The sequence below is a fragment of the Ascaphus truei genome, unplaced genomic scaffold (genome assembly GCF_040206685.1).
Source record: "Ascaphus truei isolate aAscTru1 unplaced genomic scaffold, aAscTru1.hap1 HAP1_SCAFFOLD_501, whole genome shotgun sequence".
In the NCBI taxonomy this organism is placed as follows: Eukaryota; Metazoa; Chordata; class Amphibia; order Anura; family Ascaphidae; genus Ascaphus; species Ascaphus truei.
The window spans coordinates 105,290-124,926 of NW_027456832.1; the positions used below are offsets into that span (position 1 = coordinate 105,290).

Here is a 19,637-nt window from a genome sequence, read left to right on the forward strand (position 1 = left end):
TGACTTCGAAGGTAACCCCGTAGAGGTAGTCATGTAGTTTTTCAGATAGAGCCAATTTGAGGGCAAGAAACTCCAACTTGTGGACAGGATAATTCTTTTCACTAGGGGTCAGACTTCTACTTGCATAGGCCACCGGTCGCAGCCCAGTAGAATACTTGTGATGTAGCACCGCTCCCAATCTGTTAAGGCTGGCATCTACGTGCAAGATGTAAGGCTTCTCAGGGTCAGCATAAGTCAGGACTGGAGCTTCCGTTAAACTCTTTTTAAGCCCTTTAAACGCTTCTTCACATGCTGGTGTCCACCGATCCCCGAAGGGTGTTCTCGGAGTGGTCTTCTTCTGCTTGGGTTCTTCTGGATAGACTTTCAGCAAGTTGTTCAGCACGGCCGCCTGCTTGGAATATCCATCTACAAACCGCCGATAGTACCCGCAAAACCAGAGAAAGGACCTCAGTTCCATCACATTCTCGGGTCTCGGCCAATTCACCACCGCCTTTACCTTGGCCGGATCAGTGGCCACTCCATCTGCCGATACTATATGGCCCACGTAAGTGACTAAGGTCCGGCAGAAACAGCACCTGTCTAAGGAGAGTTTCAATCCTTCTTGACCCAATCGGTCCAGCACCTTCATCAGCCGAGTCTCATGTTCTTCGAGAGTTGTCCCGAACACAATTATGTCGTCCAAGTATACCAGACACTCACGAGGACACATGTCGCCAATCGTCTTCTCCATAAGCCGTTGAAAGGTGGTGGGAGCACCACAAATACCTTGGGGCATCCGGGTGAACTGATAGAAGCCCAACCGACAGACGACCGCCGTTTTTTCCTGATCAGCTACTGCTGCGGCACAGTTTATTCGAGCATTTGCCCGTTCTGTGCCGCAGCAGTAGCCTGGCGCGCGCCCGAGTGTGACGGGCGCACGCCGAAGCAGCGGAAGAGCGCCCTCCGATCGGGGCGCTCTCCCTACCACTGCCGGGTCCGCCGGGTCCCCCGGAACCCCCTGCCGCTGTCCCGCGATCGCGCGTGCAGGGGGCGCAGGCTCCCGAAGACGCGTGACCGCGCGTCTATGACGCGCGGCACGCCGAGGGGCGGCCACTAGCAAGCCGGGAAATCTCCCGGCTTGCGGATCTGGCCGCACTGCGATAAAGTGTGTCGCCAGTGTATGCTCATGGGAACCTGGTAGTATCCCGATCGGAGGTCCAATACGCTAAACCACTGGCTTCCGGACAATGCACTGAGGATCTCTTCTATGCGTGGTAGCGTGTATTGGTCAGGCACTGTACGTTTATTCAGAGTTCTGTAGTCCACGCATAATCGCACGGACCCATTCTTCTTATGGACCACAACAATTGGCGAGGCATAAAGACTTCGAGATTCGGTCACTATACCAGCGGTTTCCATCTCTTTCAAGACACCCCGCACATCTTCTACGTCTCGAGGGGCTATACGCCGAGACCTTTCTCTAAACGGAGTCTCGTCATTCAGACGGATGGTGTGCTGAGCACTTCTACTGCATCCCACATCCATCTCGCTAGTAGAGAACACTCCCCTTCTCTCTCTCAACTGATCACGTAGCCTCTCCTTCCATTCCTCTTCCAGGGGAGACTCTCCGAAGTCAAATTGTAGGTCCTCAGGCTCTCCCCCCACACAGACGGCCTGGACGGTTGCTGTATCGTCTACAGCAGTGGTTCCCAAACTTTTTCGGTTCAAGGCTCCCCAAGGCAATCAGAATTTTTTCAAGGCGATCAGGATTTTTACGCGGTGCCCAAAGTAAAAACAAAGGTGTATATACATACCTAACAGTTGCAGTGCGCAGTTGGTGTCTCTCTCAGACACTCTCACACACTCTCACTCTCTCTGACCTCACTCTCTCTCTCTTAGACCTCACTCTCTCTCTCTGACCTCACTCTATCTCTCTGACCTCACTCTCTCTCTCTGACTTCACTCTCTCTCTCAGACCTCACTCTTTCTCTCAGACCTCACTCTCTCTCTCTCTGACCTCACTCTCTCTCTCTCTCTCTGACCTCACTCTCTCTCTCTGACCTCACTCTCTCTCTCTCAGACCTCACTCTCTCTGTCTCAGACCTCACTCTCTCTCTCTCTCAGACCTCACTCTCTCTCAGACCTCACTCTCTCTCTCTCAGACCTCACTATCTCTCTCTCAGACCTCACTCTCTCTCTCTCAGACCTCACTCTCAGACCTCACTCTCTCTTTTCAGACCTCACTCTCTCTCTCTCTCAGACCTCACTCTTTCTCTCTCTCAGACCTCTCTCTCTCTCTCTCTCTCAGACCTCACTCTCTCTCTCTCAGACCTCTCTCTCTCTCTCTCTCTCTCTTTCTCTCTCAGAACTCACTCTCTCTCTCTCTCTCAGACCTCACTCTCTCTCTCTCAGACCTCTCTCTCAGACCTCACTCTTTCTCAGACCTCACTCTCTCTCAGACCTCACTCTCTCTCAGACCTCACTCTCTCACAGACCTCACTCTCTCTCAGACCTCTCTCTCTCAGACCTCTCTCTCTCTCTCTCTCAGACCTCTCTCTCTCTCTCTCTCAGACCAAACTCTCAGACCTCACTCTCTCTCTCTGACCTCACTGACTCTCTCTCTCAGACCTCACTCTCTCTCTCAGACTTCTCTCTCTCTCTCATACCTCACTCTCTCTCAGACCTCACTCTCTCTCAGACCTCACTCTCTCTCAGACCTCACTCTCTCTCAGACCTCACTCTCTCAGACCTCACTCTCTCTGACCTCACTCTCTCTCAGACCTCACTCTCTCTCAGACCTCACTCTCTCAGACCTCACTCTCTCTGACCTCACTCTCTCTCTGACCTCACTCTCTGACCTCACTCTCTCTCTGACCTCACTCTCTCTCTGACCTTACTCTCTGACCTCACTCTCTCTCTCTGACCTCACTCTCTCTTTCCGACCTCACACTCTCTCTCTGACCTCACTCTCTCTCTCTGACCTCACTCTCTCTCTCTGACCTCACTCTCTCTCTCTGACCTCACACTCTCTCTCTGACCTCACTCTCGCTCTCTGACCTCACTCTCTCTCTCTCTCAGACACACACTCACAAACAGATAGACACTCTCACAGACAGACACTCACTCTCACAGACAGACAGACACTCTCACAGACAGGCAGACACTCTCACAGACAGACAGACACTCACTCTCACAGACAGACAGACACGCTCACAGAAAGACAGATACTATCAAAGACAGACAGACACTCTCACAGACAGACACTCACAGACAGACACTCTTACTTTCTCAGACAGACACTCTCACTCTCTCAGACAGACACTCTCACTCTCTCAGACAGACACTCTCTCTCTCAGACACACTCTCTCTCACTCTCTCAGACACACACTCTCTCAGACACACTCTCTCTCACTCTCTCAGACACACTCTCTCTCTTTTGACACACTCTCTCTCACTCTCTGACACACTCTCACTCTCTGACACACTCTCTCTCACTCTCTCAGACACACTTTCCTTCACTCTCTCAGACACACTCTCTCACTCTCTCAGACACACTCTCACTCTCTTTCACTCTCTCAGACACTCTCTCTCACTATCTCAGACACACTCTCTCAGGGAGGGAGGAAAGGCAGGAGATCCATGCAGGCAGCTCCCTGCACACAAATAAATACACACACACACACACACACACACATAAATACACACACACACACACACAAATAAACACACACACACACACACACAAATAAATACACACATAAATACACACACACACACACACACACACACACACACATAAATACAAACACACACAAATAAATACACACACAGACACACACAAATAAATACACACATAAATAAATACACACAAACACACAAATAAATACACAAACACACACACAAATAAATACATACACACACACAGACACACAAATAAATACACACACACACACACACAAATAAATACATACACACACACACACAAATAAACACACACACACACACACACACAAATAAATACACACACACAAATAAATACACACACACAAATAAATACACACACACACACAGATGAGATGCACACACACACAGATACACACATTGGAGAGCAGTGGAGAGCAGAGGCAGCGACGGATGTGAGTGACTGGGGGGAAGGGGTGGAGGAAAGGCATGCAATCCATGCAGGCAGCTCCCTGCACACAGTCACTGGACAGGCAAAAGTACACCTCTCTCTCCCCTCCCCCCCACCTTCTCCTATCACCCCCCTACCTTCTCCTATCACCCGGGGCAGAAGGGGACGGGACACCGCGCAGCCACAGGAGCCAGGAGCAGGAATGCAGACACACACACTCACCATGTGCTCTGCACAAAGCGGAGGCCCCGCCCCCGGCTTCCTCTGACCTGCAGCCAATCCCCTGCGGCCCGGCCGGCATGAAGCAGTGATGGTGGGGAGGGATAATCGGAGTGATGGTGGGGGGGCTAATCGCGGCACCCCTCTAGGCAAGCCACGGCGCACCAGGGCGCCGCAGCGCACAGATTGGGAAACACTGGTCTACAGGATCCACCGGGTAAACTCTACCCAGCCATTGTCCTCGTTCCAGTGACACCGTATGAAGCGACATGTTCTGGATAGGCACCTTAACCTTTCTGGGGACTTTGGATGACCACTCTCGTACTTCAGGTATCATCTGATATCCCCAATGGAGTTCAGACTCGGGAAGGGTCTCTAGCAAAAAGTATCGGTCCTGTTCCTACCGTTGGGGGTACGCGATCAGTGCCGTCCCACACTGTACTGCCCCTGGTGGAATCTCCAGTAACCCTTGCTCTAGATTAAAGATATCGCCATACTCTTCTTCATATGCCACTCGATAGCATTCTTCCCGTAGGCCAGGGGCTATAATCAGGGATGCCAACGGTAGCTCATGGGCTTCTTGCAGGAAGGGCGAATCACCGACCTCACTATATCTGCATTCGTGCCCAGTATGATGGGGGCACTGGGATGTTCTTGAGCCTCCGGGCAGACCAGGGCTTCCACCAACATGGGGTGCAACTTGTTAGTGTTCAACTGGAGGATGTCTAGCTTGACCGTCACTATTCCGTCAATGGGGTAATCATCTTTGCTCAGCCCCCACAAAGTCATCTTTTCGGCGGACTGCAAGGGCAGGGGGCTGAGGTGCTGGTCATAAAATGGATGGTAGATGATGGTCACCTGTGACCCAGTATCCATCAATGCTGAAGAATAGATCCCCTCCACAACGATTCTGATTATGGCGGTGGGCCCTACTCGGCAGTAAGCGTCTGGTTGTGGATTCTTCTATCTCCTCGGGTAATGGCGGGAAGGAAGTGAGGGCTTGCTGTGCTCGTACCGTGTAGGACTTGGCGACCGTATGGGATTTTCGAGGATTTGAGCAGAACCTTGCGATATGTCCGTCTTCCTCACAGTTGTAACAGCGTAAGTCCGGGCGATCTTGCCTGGCCTGAGGACCGGGGGGGGGGCAATCGGGGCACTTCAGTAGCCTCTACATCTTACTCTTTCTTGGTCCCCTTTTCTTTAGGTACTGGTGCTTCCTTGGCATCCTCCTTGCGGCCATCCTTGCCCTTCTTAGGGGTGTGAAAATGCAGTTGCACTTCATGCCTCCGGATATACCGCATTAATTCCATGTAGCTGGGTGGTGTGGCAGTGACGGGGGCACCTCGCATCAACATAGCTGTAGTGTCCAGTGGCAGCGAACCTTTCAGTAGTTGCTTGTATCGATGCCGGTCCACTTCCGCGGCCACCACAATCTTTTTGGACAGGAGAGTCCATAGGGACAGCTGGAGCTTGCGGACAAGTCTTCTCCTTCCCTTTGCCGAAGAGCTTTGAATTTTGCCATCAGCTCATCTTCATCGTCTTCACACGCAAAGGACTGAGTGAGCATTTCTAACAACTCATAAGCCGTCACCTCTCCTTCTACTTCTCGATGCGTTCCAACCAGTAGCGCAGCTGGGGGTCGGAGGCTCTCCACTAGTCGTTGCCGCTTGATGGCCTCGGAACACGACCATTCAGCTAATATATGGATGGTATGTTCTCTCCATGTTTCAAACCCTTCTTCTCCGGTAGGTGTCGGTAGTGTTCCGGAAAAGGGCTTTAGTTTCCTGTAATTTTGAGGTTGAGAGGCAAGAGTCACTGTTTCGATAAATTGAGGCACAGTCATGTTCAGGGGGAATCCTCCAGGGATGGGGCCACTGTCAGCCCCGAAATTGCCAGTAGGGCGGGCCGGCGCATTGGTTGAGGGTTCATCAGGGACAGGGGATGACAGTGATTTCCTCTGGGCCCAGCTAGTGGCTTTCTCGAATGCACTTGAAGAAAAGGTCACTCGGGGTGGGCGAGAAGTACTGGCAGGTGTACTTGAGATGGGCTCTATCGTCTACCAGTCACTGGTAGAGGGTTCATCCGCGACCAGTTCAGTGGTTGGAGAGCGTGGAGAGGTGAATACCTCTCTGATTTCGGGTAGGGCTGCGAATACTACCGAATAGCCCCCTGGCGGGGCCTCTGAGCCTTGTAAGGTCTGGGGCACATTGTCCCGGCATTTCTCCCGTCCTGCCGTAAATAGTATGGTGCTCCATTCAAAGTGGAAGTCATATTCCTGTGGCCCTGTGCACTCCAAAGTGTCAATACCCAGCAGTTTCCCCAATGAGTCTCGTATTTTGCTCACGGACGCTGTGACCGGGACGTTCCCTACAGCTACTACATGACTGGGTGGTTCGCTGACCTTGAAGGCCCACACATGGACTTCCGGGCTGGACGGGGAGAACATGATGAGCAATTTGGGTAATCATACACAATTTTACTAGGCACCCCAGGTCTGGACTCTCAGCTGCGCCTCCAAATGTAACGGGTATTCCCTCTATCCCAATCAAAGATACCGTGTGTGGGTGGAAACCTATGTGTTACCAAGTGTAGTGCGTTATACCTGTCAGGCTCACAGGAGGCCTGAGCCTCTGCCAGTGAGAGCCTGGGGTGAATCCTCTGGACCATTCTCGGTTTCAGCGTCTCCACCAGTGTAGGGTTCTAAGGATGTAGAAGGTTGCCTACACAGGACCCGCATATACAATAACCACATACACAGGAATGTATATAACCACTTTACTGTAACGCAGAATAATCACACACTTATAATACTAATACTTCCCCTAGAGGGTAACTCCACAATATAACTCAGTCCCAAGTGTCTTTCACTCCACTAGGAGTGTACCTACCCACCATCGTGTACCCTCACACCGTGTCCACAGCCTAACCCCTTTGTCCCGTGGTCAGCGCTGCCACTATGTGTAATTATAAGATATATATAGGATGCGTTGGTGCACTTATGAAGGTACCTGCCGAGCGCTCCTGCACTCGGACCTGCAAGCAACTTCGAAAAGGATCTGCCGCTTGGTGATCCCGTGTGATCTGGTGTTTCCTCGCACGAGGGTCTGCCAGGGGCGATCCCACCCTGGAGATAGTCTCTGTCTTTTTGGGCACAGACTTGAGCCCAAGTCCCTTCCCAGAGAACGCAGCGTCCGCTGTGTCCCTATCTAACACTAGTACTACTGTGACAGGGTCCCTAACCTAGGGCCTGTCCCTGTAGCACCACCAGCTGGGGAGTTCAAGACTTATCTGGGGCTTAGGGTGGTTACTAGCCTAATGCAGTGGGTCACTGACCCCTGCACTCACCTCCTTCCCCTAGCTCTTCCCGGTCTTGACTGACTTGTCTCCCGTGCGCACGAAATGTATCTATTCCCTGCAAGCAGGGAGCTCCCGCAGCCCTATTGGCTCCCTGGCATCATGGAGCCGCTCCCGAGGCTCATGGGACTTGTAGTCCCGTCCAAGAGCCGTCCCTGGTAGGCTAGGGTTCGCGCGCTCGCGTCCCCAGCAACCTCCGCACCAGTTCCCATCTGCCCCTCACTCCTGCAAGCGGCGACGTGTCCGCCATTGGCCCGACGGCACCCGCGATCACCAGCCAGGTGAGGGAGAGGCGACGGGCAGAAGGGGACCTGGCTACACATATTTTTCTAACAAGTCCTAGAAGTGACGTTTTTTCCCCGCGCTTGGGAAGGGTTATTTATTGCTGCGCACACCTGGTTTGTGATAAACATGGCACCGGAGGCGAATTCTACCCGTCGTGTGGACGCATCTCCTTTGCCATCCACTTCTGCAGAAGAGACTGGTCAATCATGAGGTCCTGAAAGTTCTAGCATGTTGGTGCATTAAATGGTATCGCCACCTGCAGAACAGTGGGAAATATGCGAATGCAAATATGGAAGTAGAAATTTTGGGGATAAAAAAAATGGTAAAACATTTGATGCAAAAAGAAACTTTCTCCATGTACTGTATGGTAGGTTCCACATAATTGTGTTTAAGATATTTTTTTGCAACAAATATATAAGCATACTGTAGCTTCTTTTTTTTTTTTTACAGGCCTAATATAATTATGGCAACTCATCCTTGCTAACATTGAAACCGTAGGCCCTACTTGTTCTAGGCTCTTAATACATATTTCCTAATACCATTGGATTCCATTTTCCCAATACTTACACGCCACTGATATTTTTATATTATCTTTTGGGTCTGTCCCATGTGCATCGTCTCGTATGGTGCTAAAGTGGTGAGATAGGGATTTAAACATTACCGCTTTGTTCCCATAGTGTAGAATTAACACGTTTTGGTTTTTCCTTTGCTGCTCCCTATATTGTTCAATGCTTAGACACATATTCAGGACTTTGTGTGCGTGGCCACTTCCGCAGTCCAAGCACCATCTTTCAGTTAGTCTTGCATGATAGAATCCTGCCTTCCATTCATTCATCCATCTTTATCACTGTACTTTTCATCATTGTCATTTCATTGCTCTGAGTATATGTCCTGCTTGTCCATTAGAGATCAACAGGTGGCTTTTCAGCCACTGTCAGATGTTATGTTATGACATCTACTTTTTAATTGGTTGTTTAAGATAGGGACCCATGTTAAAATGGAATAGAAGCAGAAGGTGACGCTGTGTGCTCATTTGCTCATTTGTAATTACCCAGAATCCCTGACCGCAGTGGGAGCACTGTATGCTAAGAGATGATGGGGAAAGACAGAGTTACAGACCCGTCTGAGACATATGAATGTGCTCACAAGTGATATTTTTATTTGCAGTACATTGTTTAACAAACAAACTCTTTTTATCAGCCTTTTTTAACAAGATATTGGGCAACGCATGAAGCCAAAAGGTTTTATTCTAGATACAAAACAAAAAAAAATATGTTGCCAAAGGATTGCTGAAAGAAGAGAGGTTTAGGCCACCTCGGGACTGGTGTATTTTTGATGACATTTTGTTTTATTAAGAAAAAATACTTTTAGCATTTTCTGTTTTTAAAAAAACAACTTTGAAAGACTAATTTTCTTGTATTCTATTTTAATAAGCATGTTGTTCCTATAGCAACCATTGGCTAAGGCACAGCCCCTTCATGTCCTGTCACAAACCCTGGCACATCCCTTTGTGAGCCCTGTCCTCCCTCCCTCCCATCAGCTTTTGTTTAACCAATAAATGTTTTCATATCTTACATGTCCCCCCCCCTCCCTGATTGAAACGTCTGTTCACTCTGATTAGCTCACTGTCCCGAGATGTAGAATGGCTCAATCTGGATCCAGAACATCTCCCGCACCAGCTCATCATCTTTGGAATCAGTAGCCTCTGAATCCTTTCTCTTCCTTCCCTTTTTAACCCCTGTCACAGTGTGAGACTTCAGCTACACATTTGTTTTGCATTGCTCAACCCAGGGCCATGGAGAAGGAGGGCACGACAAGACTTGGTGTCCTGGGCCTGGTGAGTGAAGGTACCTAGGAGTCCAGGCCTAAGGAATATATATTTTTGGTGATGGTACATCGGGTGCAGTTTTTTTACCCAGGTTTTGCATCACAGAGACTGATATATAACCCACCCCCCCTAATTCTTCCATTGTTTCTTTTTCTCATTTGATACACCTGGTGCAATATTTACTTTGCCTGAAGAGTTGCATCAGGTTTGCATCAAAGAAATGTTGATGCATGACCCCATTTCCTTTTCTGAATCTGAAGACCTCTCTTCATTGGTTGATTTGATAGTATTATAAAAATAGAACCGAATTGAGTGAATAAATTATTGTTAAAATGATTGTTAAATTAAAATATTTGCAATGACAAGTTTAGGTTTGCTTACTTGGTTCCAAAAAATTAGGATTTTTTATTTCAATCGTACACTTGGTTTAAAACTGTATATTAATAATTTTAAATAAATACTACTGTATTAGTAAAGCCGAGAAGGCATTTCTGGAATTGCTGCACCCTTCTTCCCTCGGTTATGTATAAGCTCACTGGCTTCCAACCTCTTTTTTGGTTAAGGAACCCTATAATTATATTGTGAAATTCTGCCGAACCTCAATAATAAGTAATAGAGCATCTGAGATCAGATGCATTGTAAGGAAACCCAACTCTCTCTAATTGCGTGTCCGAGATCAGATAAATTGTAAGGAACCACAACCCTCTCTAATAGTGCGTCTGAGATCAGATGCATTGTAAGGAACCCCAACCCTCTCTAATAGCGTGTCCGAGATCAGATGCATTGCAAGGAACCCCAACACTCTCTAATAGCGTGTCTGAAATCAGATGCATTGTAAGTGTAACCCTTTTTGTGAACCGGCCGACCCACCCAATCTCACATTGGCCCCTCGTGGTCTAACCGGTCCCTTTCCCTGCAACACACCTGCTCCTAAAGGGTTATTGGTACTGCCTAACACCTGTGGCTCCAGGAGATCTGAGCCTCCGCTAGCTGGGAGCCTGGGGAAACCCTTACCGTACCTGGTGCAGCGCCTCCACTTACCCAGGATCCCCCGTTAGGAAAGATAGCCCTGGGTAAGAAATACAATAACACACGTAGATGATAAACCAAACTAACACTTTACTTAACACACACACATAACCTCATTACATAACATAACATAACATGACATCACCTGATGCTCTACCCGCATCACCTCAGCCCAATGTCTGGTGTTCCCCACCCAGTGTCCTGTGATCCCCCACACCCAATGTCTCGTACTCCTACGAAAGGTCGTGGGTGACTGCGCAGTCACTATATTAAGCTAGGGCCCAGTTGGTGCACTTATATTTCAGATACCTTCCGAGCACTCCGATGCTCGGGACCGCAACTCTCTTCTCAAAGGGGCAGACGTCCGTCTGATCCTTTCCAGGTACTCTGCCGTGGACCCCAACGAGGGTCCCACCGCTTCCCGGGAACTCCAACCGGATCACGGCAACACCAACCGCATGGGAACAGCAACCGCAGCTATTCGCTTTCTATCACAACTACTTCTAGAGTGACAGCAACCCTAACCTAGGGCCTGTCCCTGAGGAACCGCAACCTGGGGTGGCTTGGGGAAAACTCCTAGGGCCTGTGGACAATAACCTGCCCCCCTTCCCCTAGCTACCCAGTCCTGTCTGTATCTGGCTAATGCTAACAGCCTAACTCACCTGCAGCCGACACACAGCTCACACTGTCAGCCTGCAGGGATTCACACACGCTTCACACACACTGCACGCACTGCGCCCAGCACATGCAGCGACAACACACACAGACAGCTGCAATCACAAACAGCCACCTGGATCCCGCAGCAAATCCACTGCATGCACGCTGTGCCTATTTGCCAGTGCCCACAGCCCTCTCCGCTGTGGCACTGCCAAACCTGCACCTTCCGCACCCAAGGGTCACCTCCCTAGCTAAGGCGTCCCTCTTCAGTTACCCCCTGCCCTTCCCGGGAATTGGGGCCTGCCTGGGAATCTAGGGAGAACCCTTACCTGATGCAGGAGCCACGAGCTCCCTGCACCCTTCCTACTCCTTCCTACTCCTCGTGCAGACTGACGCAGCAAAGCCCGGGAAATGTATCTATCTTCCCGGGCTGAGCTTCCTCCAGCCCTATTGGCCGCAAGGGAGCACCTGACCTCTGTCTCCTCATGCCTGCCCTCGCGCGATCTCTCCCTAGCTCTGGGGATCCTACCTGCGCATGCGCGACCTGTCTGAAGCCTTCCCTGCGCTGGCCACCTACTGCGCATGCGCGAACTAACGCGCAATGGCGGCGCCCTCTCCTTAAGCCGCCGAGCCGGTGGCAACGCGATCGCGGCCCTAGCGACGGCCCAATCGCATCCCCGGCAACCGGCCTGCGCCTCACAGTCCCGCTCTGCTCCCTGCACTGGCCCCCACCCTCGCGAAGTGCCGGCGGGTCCGTCGCAGCCTCCGGCGGCACCCGCTACCGCACGGCACTCGCGGAGGGGGGCCAGAAAGTGAAAATATACCTCGGGGCTACATAAGGAACCGCAGCCCTCTCTAATAGCGTGTCTGAGATCAGATGCATTGTAAGGAGCCCCAACCCTCGTCAATAGCGTATCTGAGATCAGATGCATTGTAAGGAACCCCAACCATCTCTAATAATGTGTCTTAGATCAGATGCATTGTTAAATTCTTCTGTATTTGGTACACTTCTCAAATGACCTGAAAATTGCAGGGAACCCTTTAGGGACAACTGCAGAACCCTGGTTAAAAAACACTGTATACATTCCTGACTATTAAATGTATTTTACATTATGAGACTGATGTTAGAAAATGCATTACATGTGTTGGTATGTGTGACTGCACTCTGAACCCATTCAGCGCCAGAGAGGCCAACAATGCATAGCAAAGCAGCAAAGGGTTAACACTTTGAGCAGACGTCTCACCTTACTGGGTTTCAATTGTACTCGTGTAGGACCACTAGTGATCAAAGTTTGATGGTACTGGGGTGTTTTAAGTACTGTACTAATACAGGCATCCCTTGATCTATGGCAACTCGATATACGGAATTTCGCTACAAAGGAATTTATTAATTAGGGAAGAAATTCAATATATAGAATGTTAAATTCACATTTACGCAATTTTGAATCTGTAAAAATTTTTTTTTTAAAGGAAACATACAATGCACGTTCTGTCGTTTGTCCTAGCACCGTTCATACTGCTCTGGGTTGTTTGCACGCACTTTTCATATTGAACGGGTTTCCCCGCACTCTTCACTTTGACAATTATTATTAATATTTTATCATACCGTTATCGATTTCATAATAAATGGGTGCTCATAAAAAGGTTTGCGCCATTCTTACGTGTGATGTTACTATGTCTTGGGGCTGAATTTGTTTCCGTAGGAATGCATCTCCAGTTATATTAACGGAAGGCAATGGGAAATAGACTTCGATATACGGAATTGCGGTTTAAGGACACACTTTCGGGAACGTTATCTGTTCCGTATATCGAGGGATTCCTGTACTTTTATATTTTTTTACATTTTCTGAGTACCTCCACTGTTTGTATTTACAAACATACAAGTCCTAGGGACGCAATAGCATACGCATTCATAGGGGAGAAGAGGGTGGGGGGAATCAGTAGATGACCATGTACGTAGTTTGTAATTAAAACAAGTACTTTATTTGGCAAATAGAGTAGCAAATACTCACATAAACAATAAAAAAAACCCTATGAATGCGTGTATACCGTGTGAGGAACACCACGTGTGGGAAAGAGAGTGAGGGACGTCTTTGGAAAATAAACCATTGTGAGATTTTATTCACATCTGCCCGTGTGAGTAGCTGTGCTTCTGCACGCTAGTTCATAACACCCTTTGATCCCAAGTTGCACTATATTCCTATTTATGCATGAAAGTCTACTGATCATCCTGTTTTCCCTATGTGAGCATATGAGCTCGTGTGAAGAGTGAGGGGATTCTTTACAGGGAACACGGCTAGAACTAAGAACGTTGCTCTAAAGACACTTCCACAGATACCTTTTGGAGGACTGGTCTCACACTTGTCCGTGTGAGTACATGTGCACTAGTTTCCCAATTTATTCCCCGTCCCTTATGTGTTGTGTTCAGTCTGACTGTTGTAAGTGCTAGCATACTGTATCTAGCCTTATTATATGTACATTGTTACTGATATATTCTTCTTCTTTGCGCTCGTCTCTATTTTTTATCGTTTCTCTCTATGGATCCTGGAAAGGTCCTATATGATTGAGCATCGTCTTAGAGTCCATCTATATTGCCTATTTGGTTGTATTTCTAAGATTATTTCTTTGTTATTTTTCGCACCTTACATTGTACTTCAGGGAACGCCCTAGTTATTCTGTTCCAGTGATTCCCAACCAGGGTTCCGTGGAACCCTGGGGCTCCTTGAAGCAGTCTCAGGGGTTCCTCCTATTTACCACAGACCCCACCTCCGCCTGGGGGGGTTGTATTTTGGTATGTATTTTCTAGGGTGGATTGAGTGAGAGTGGGGTATTTGACAGAAGGTAGGGGCGAGAGTGAGAGAAGAGAGTGGGGTAGGAGGGAGGGAGTGAGGAAAAGAGGGAGTAAGTGTGAGACGCAATGGATAAATACATGCGAGGCGGGAGGGGGGAGAGTTAGTGAGATAGATGGGAGAGAAATACATGGGTAGAGGGTGGGAAATAGAGGTGGCTCGTGAGGTATGAAATGTTGTGACTGACCCGTGTTGAACCTAATATGTGTCAGCCAGATAGGGGTTCCCTGAGATTTTTCGAAATACTTCAAGGGTTCCTCCAAACAAAAAAATTTGGAAATCACTGCTCTGTTCACTATTCAAGTAAGAGGTACGGCGATGGGAGCTAACCTCTTTCTTGGATGGTGAAAGGCTAAATTTGTATTTATTGATGAGCTCACATCCTATACTGATAAGATCCCATTATGGATTAGATAAATTGATGACTCTTCTCCTGTGGGAGGGAGACGTCACTGAGTGTCTGGAGTTCATCAATATTATGAATAATAATCAACTCAATATCAAACTTACACAGGACATTTCTGAATCATCTGTTTCTTTCCTTGATTTAAATAATCGAGATCACAAGTGATTTGAGGATTGTCTTTCATAAAAGCACCGCAAGAAACAGTCTTTTGCACCATGAAAGCTGTCACCCTGTCTCTTTAAAAAGGGCATCCCAGTTGGCCAATTGTATAGGCTTAAAAGAAATTGCTGTTCTGTGGAAGTCTATAAACATCGGATTAAAGAACAGGAAGCATTATTTGCTGAAAGAGGTTACAGCAAGAGATGTTTCAAGCAAGCACTCTATAGGATTTACCATATTGATAGGAACACTTTGTTGTTCCAAAAATTAAAAACCCTATTAACACCTCTCCTTCACAAGTAAGGTTTATTTCTACATATCGCCAACAATGGGAGGAGATTAGGGGGGTCCATCAGCGCAACTGGAATATTTTACAAAGTGAAACTAGTTTAGAACATTGTCTAGGCACCAGGGTTCAGATGACAGCAAGACGGGCTAAGAATATAGGTGACAAACGTTCATAGCCACTTTGAAAGAAATGTGCCAATTAAAAATATTTCTATGTGTACTTTTCCTTGTGTACAACAAATGACAGAGAAGCCCAATGCTACATCCAATACACTGTGTATTTTTGTCATAGTGGATGTAGCATTGGGCTTCTCTGTCGTTTGTTGTATACATATGCCACGCTCAATAGCTCTCCTTTTTGACACTTATATACATATATATTTTGTGGGGGCTCAGTGGTTCCCTAAAAGAGCTTGCTGGGGTTTTGTGTGTTTTGTTACTTTTCCTTGTGGCAAATGTAAGCGTTGTGCCTTCATTAATAATTTAAAAAAAACATTTACCAACAGTAGTGGTAGTTGAACCTTCACAGTGAGGTACTTTTTCAATTGCAATACAAAGGGTCTTATTTATGATCTTATGTGTCCCTGCAAGCTCCTATATGTAGGTATGACATCAAGGGAATTTAAAGTCCGCATTTTGGAGCATGCCTGCAACATTAGGAATGCTCCAAAAGATTTCGCAAGGGCAAAATAACTTACCAGTGTTGCTAGACACTTCTACTCTAAACATGCCCACTCTACTAAAGGTTTACTTGCATGGGGCATGAAAAAGTCTCCCTGACCAATCGGGGTGGCAATTTGGCGAATCTACCCCTACGCCAGGAAAGTAGATGGATCTTTAATTTGGACAGTGTAGCACCTAAGGGGTTAAATGAGGAACTGAATTTTTCATAATTTCTTTAGTATTCCTCTATTGATTTTGTATATAGTTCTTTTGGTCTGTTTCAGATACCATTTTGTACGTTTTAGGGTTTTATTTAATACTTTATTTATTTTTCCCTAGTTTATGTACTTTGTAATTTCTAATTTTCTCTCTACTTTTGACTTTATTTGTAGCAGCTGTTTACAATTGTGACGCCATCACTCCTGGGTATATTACTTGTCCTTGATTGGCTGAGGGATACGCCCCTGACGAAGCCCTTGGCGAAATGCCACGTTGGGCGCTTTTCCTCCTACCTTCCAGTCTGCAGGAAGCCAGCAGTAATGAGTGTGTGCAGCGGATCTATTCTTGTTCCGGTATTGAACTAGTAGCAGCCACAGCAGCAAGCAGGCCACTATCAGTGTGTACAGTGGATCCACCTGAGTTTTTGCTCTTTATGTGAGCAGCAAGTTGCAAATTGAATTCACAGCAGCATGGATCACTTCAATGGGCACAAATCGGGCTATGGATATCAATGGCAAATCTCCCTGACAATGTGATATCTACTAACACTTGAGTAGCAATAGATGAGAAATAAATCTCAGAGATGGCGCTTCTAATATCCAGGCAAATGGTAGCAATATGGCTAAAGTGTCCAGGACCTTAAATATGCAAACCGTACTAAATGCAAAAATGAAAGGACCCAAGTAGGAAAAAAACTCACTCAGTGTGGATATAGGAGAAAGCTCATAAATAAAGAACTTACCCTACACACACATTAGAGAGTGGTAGTCTATCAGTCCATAGGCTAGAGCCCTGCAAATACCACTATGATCACAATAAACATAAGAGAATCAGTTCGTTAAAGTAAGCATGAATAACTCATGATGCTGCGGTCTGTGGTGGTTCCGAAAATGGCGTGCATCTGTCCGGTAAATGAATGAAGCAACAGAAAAAGTGATGTAGCACTGCTGAAAAATAGGGCTGGAGGCTGGTTAGAAAAATAAAAATGCTTTATTGAAGATGCATCATAGCAACAGCTACAAAAAAAGGTCCTCTGACACGTTTCACGCCTAAGTGGCGCTTTATCAAAAAGTAACCTGTGTTCCAACCATAGTCCCTTTAAATAGCAGCTCCAATGAAGAGGTGAATTCACGCCTAAACCAGCCAATCAAGTCAGCTGGTGTAGAGTCCCCGTAGCAAGCTACGGAAGCCTCATAGGGAAAAAACACCTCTGCCTTGGAAGCAGCATAGCCCGGAAATACATAGATGTAATGAATGAAAAAAACTAAACAGCTCAATCATATTCCAAATGACACCTATGCTAACAGAACATAGATGACACGAAAACACAAAATAAACAATGAAAACCTGTGAGTTAAAAATGGAGAATATATAAACAATGAAAAAGAAATATATAAAAAAAAACATATATATTATGTGTGACTAATGAGTAAAAAAAGTAAATAAAGCAGAACACATTCTATACAGTAATAACCCTCAGAGTGACTAAAAACTAAACCCTAAACAAACACCAATTCATATATATAATCATAAAAGTGCATATATATATACGCATACCACTAGTGACCACATACAATAATCAAAGATCTGCAACCCATGCTGGCAGAGGATGCAACATTAAAAAGAAAATCTTTCCCAAACCTCCCATTCTTGCATTCCGGCAACCACCAAACCTCAAACAGAAATTAGTCAGCAGAAAACTTCACAACGATTTTAAAGACACTGATAATGGCACAAAACCGTGCAACAACAAACGTTGCAAACTCTGCAAACATATATGCCAAGATCCCACAGCCAGTCACAACCATAGAACATCAATGTTAAAGGATCATACTGCTGCACATCCAGGAACGTGGTGTATATGATTCAGTGCAACAAATGTGACCAAGGTTGCTACATTGGGGAAACCAGCCAAAAACTACAAGGAAGAATACATATTCACAGACACTCTATACTCCATCACGAAGAAGGAAGATACTGCTCACCAGTGGGACATCACTTCTCACAACCAGATCATTCCATAAATGATTTAAAAATCAAAATCCCCAATGGAATGTTTAAACGCACCCATGAACGGAAAACATTTGAACTCAGAATGATAAGACTCTTTGACACAAAAACCAAAGGACTTAATGCGGACATGGGTTTTCTCACACCCTATCAAAATTGTTTGTAATTATCCTGCTTGCCTCCATTCTCATCAATACTTTCTCCCCCCCCCCCAGCATCCCTCCCCCTCCCAACCTTCCCTTGTCACTATCCCCTGGCTTCAAACACTTTTAACACCCTACCTTATCTACAGTATATATCTGTTGTTGTTTATTTTTTGTTTTGTTTCTCTACGCTGTTTTAGCCATAGTATCCTTTGTATATCAGTATTGCTTGACCTGAAGAAGAGAGGAGAACTCTCGAAAGCTTGTCCTATGACATAAATTGTTAGCCCAATAAAAAAGGTATCACCTAATACTGAAGAACTCATTTATTCTGCACTATCGCAACTGGACTAACACGGCTATTTTCTGATATATATATATATATATATATATATATATATATATATATATATATATATATATATATATATATATACAGCTAAACCCCGTTATAACGCGCCTCGTTATACCGCGATTCGGTTATAACGCGGTTTTCCCGTGGCTCCCGTTTTTTTTTTTAATTTTTATTTTTTAAATTTTTTTTTTTGCACACTGCACACACTGCACACACTCACTGCACACACACTGCTCATTGCTCACACTGCCACACTACACACACACTGCACACTGCACACACACTGCACACTGCACACACACTGCTCATTGCTCACACTGCACACACTGACACACTGCACACACACTGCACACACACTGCACACTGCACACACACTGCTCATTGCTCACACTGCACACACTGACACACTGCACACACACTGCACACACACTGCTCATTGTTCACACTGCACACACTGACACACTGCACACACACTGCACACTGCACACACACTGCTCATTGCTCACACTGCACACACTGACACTGCACACTGCACACACTGCTCATTGCTCACACTGCACACACTGACACACTACACACACACTGTACACTGCACACACACTCCTCATTGCTCACACTGCACACACTGACACACTGCTCATTGCTCACACTGACACACACTGCACACTGCTCACACTAACACACACTGCACACATACTGCTCACACTGACACACACTGCACAGACACTGCTCATTGCTCACACTGCACACACTGACACACTGCTCATTGCTCACACTGACACACTGCACACTGCTCACACTGACACACACTGCACACACACTGCTCACACTGACAAACACTGCACAGACACTGCTCATTGCTCACACTGACACACACTGCACACTGCTCACACTGACACACACTGCACACACACTGCTCACACTGACACACACTGCACACTGCACACACACTGCTCACACTGACACACACTGCACACACTGACACACACTGCACAGACAATGCTCATTGCTCACACTCACTGCACACAGCTCTCACAATACACTCACATGTCAGCAGCCCAC

The 19,637-nt window shown here is 46.9% G+C and overlaps 1 long non-coding RNA gene across 1 annotated transcript in view; it reads left to right on the top strand.

The window, feature by feature from the left end:
* The window catches only part of LOC142484988 (uncharacterized), a 74,692-nt gene extending 56,161 nt beyond the window's left edge, over window positions 1-18,531 (top strand). Inside the window, exon 2 of the long non-coding RNA XR_012798330.1 lies at window positions 16,241-18,531. This is a non-coding gene — a long non-coding RNA (uncharacterized LOC142484988). The remainder of the gene's footprint in view (window positions 1-16,240) is intronic.
* The last annotated feature ends 1,106 nt before the right edge of the window (window positions 18,532-19,637 follow it).